General features: G+C 39.6%; 1 long non-coding RNA gene across 1 annotated transcript; it reads left to right on the plus strand.

Annotated features, from left to right (window-relative positions):
* Positions 1 to 247: 247 nt before the first annotated feature.
* Positions 248 to 1,098, plus strand: LOC123092482 (uncharacterized). Its single transcript, XR_006444684.1, has 2 exons — positions 248 to 498; positions 599 to 1,098. It is a non-coding gene; the product is annotated as an uncharacterized lncRNA (long non-coding RNA).
* The last annotated feature ends 1,622 nt before the right edge of the window (positions 1,099 to 2,720 follow it).

Here is a 2,720-nt window from a genome sequence, read left to right on the forward strand (position 1 = left end):
GGTGGAATCTAGATGATATCCAACGGCCAATAGTGCTCAAATTTGCTATCTTTGAACCTTCGGATTCGCCTCATCCAACGACCATCTTTCAAAGTTAAAGTTACCCGCTCACAATACAAAAATATATAATATATATATATATAGGAAAATGGGTTAGTACTCCTAGGAGTACATACTCCCTCCTTCCTCTGTCATTAATTATCTTTTTTTTTCATGAATGTCCTTGATTAGCGACGTGTTTGGTTCACAATTGTCAAACCCGAGGCATGACTATATAAATTAGCAAACACACCGATTTTTCGGGCCCTCTCGCATCTAATCCTTCCCTCGGCTTCACACATCCTGAACTGCAGCAGCCGGCCCCTGGATACACTTCAGCGCGGAACCGCGGCGGCCACCGCTATCACTCCCCGGCGACCGATCCAAATTGCAGCTTCCATTGGCCAACGGATCAGAGAGCGCGAGACCAGCCGGATCCGAGGTTTATTTTAATCAAAGGTCAGTGATTTCTCTTGGACGTTCTGTGCGTGTTGATTCCCTGTTCTAGATCCGTAGCATGTTCCAATCCATTAACCAAAATTGTCTTGCTTTCTTCTAGATCTGAAGAGGAGTGTGCGCCCCGTCCAGGATCTGATTGTTTGCTGACTAGTTAATTTTTGTGGATGAGAGAATTTTCTGGTGCTTTGTGGATGTCCTTGCTAGATGGAGGCTGGATGTCTCACGTGGAAGAATTGATTCATGTGGCTTGTGGGGGTGAATGGCGTAGCATCCCATCGTCGATCTTCAGCACACTCTGTTGATCCTACCGCTAGCGGTGCCCAGTCAGCCGTAAACAGATCAACATATTTCTTTAATTATTTTTGTTAGTGGACATTTGATCAAATGGATTCACAAATAGTGATTTCAGCTGCTATTTCTTCTTTGGGAAAGTAGTATATACCCAACAAAAAGGAACGGTACCTCTGGTTTCTAGTTTAATCACTATGTTGAAACCTTTGGTTGAAGGATCAAGAACGGCACCTTGCTGCCATCTTCTTTATATGTTCAGTATTGTCTCAATATGAAATTGCTGCTAGAATTTTCTATTTTGGAAAGGAACATACATGTCCCACTTCAACAAGTGCTGTATTTTTCTGCGGAGACATACGACCACATTACAAAATGTATTACACATGTTGTTTCATCTAACTTTTCACATACTCTTTTATTGTATACTTTCATCTAACTTTTCTTATAACTCATTGCAGAGACTAGACTCTCACATAAGACCAGCATATACCCATGTAAAAGAACTAGGAGTATATTCTCCGTCACTAAAGAACAAGTATATACTCCCCTACAAAAAAAAGTTGTATATATTACTCCCTAAGTAAAAAACAAGTATATACCCCCCCCCCCCTACAAAAAAATAGTATATACTTACATACAAAAGGTGGCATGTACTCACATGCAAAAGGTGTTATGTACTTCCTTCACAACAAGCAATATATACTTCTACTGTCATACTTGTACATAACTCTTTGGTGACATTCATATTTCTGTGAATGAAAAGTATACGAAAAATAGTAGTATATACCTTTTTGAATAAATAAGTATATATTTCTGGAAAAAAGACATCATCGCATTTCCCATCAATGGAAAATAAATTATAGGAGGTCCTGCTGAAGTATATACCACTTTTCTTATCGGGATATATACTTAATTTTTAAAATAGTACATACTGCTTTCGTAACAAGGAAAGCATATACTGCTTTATAAATATAATGACGTATACTGTACTATTTTTTTGTGAATGAAGTATAATGCACTTACTGCTCTCGAAGGTGCATACTGCCTTTTTTACAAGGAGTACTCATTTTTTTAAACAGGGAGAGCATGTAAAGTTCAACTATCGTCCAATAAAGCAAGGACTATATACGTCTCATCATCCAAGGCAGTATATACGCATTGTTGAGTTGGTTAGATAGTTGAGAATTCGAATATTTAATTAATAGAGCCACCGTGCATGCAACATGGCCATGCACCAGATCTGCTCGTTTTTATAGGAGGTTGTTTGATAGCCACGGTCCTCATGCAGGGTTATTCACAAATCCAATAACCGATTAGACATGGGAGTACATACTCTTGGGATGCGATATGTGATGTGAAAGCCGCCCATCATCTCCAATTACATGCACGGATGCGACATGGGCAAATGATGCCTGCCATCGGTATCTCAAATTCAAATCAGTCTGACCTTGTTCAATGTGTATACATTACAACATGCTCGTTTCCAAAGCACACCGCGCAGATCTCCATTATATTCATGCATGCATGGGTTTCAAACATCAGGATCTCTTATTCAAATATTTGAATTCAACTTTACATTGATTATGACCTCACCTATTATTTTACACCCACACAGTAGTCTTCTCTTTATAATTGTACCACTAACTTTCTCTCGTGCATGCATGCACACACACTACCAGTCGGCATTATCTATCGCACGCATGCAATCTTTTTCTTCAGGTTGGTCTCCCATATAGTGGTATAGATATAGATATGTGATGCGAAAGCCGCCCATCATCTCCAATTACATGCACGGATGCGACATGGGCAAATGATGCCTGCCATCGGTATCTCAAATTCAAATCAGTCTGACCTTGTTCAATGTGTATACATTACAACATGCTCGTTTCCAAAGCACACCGCGCAGATCTTATATTCATGCATGCATGGGT

The sequence above is a fragment of the Triticum aestivum genome, chromosome 1B, assembly GCF_018294505.1.
Source record: "Triticum aestivum cultivar Chinese Spring chromosome 1B, IWGSC CS RefSeq v2.1, whole genome shotgun sequence".
NCBI lineage: Eukaryota > Viridiplantae > Streptophyta > Magnoliopsida > Poales > Poaceae > Triticum > Triticum aestivum.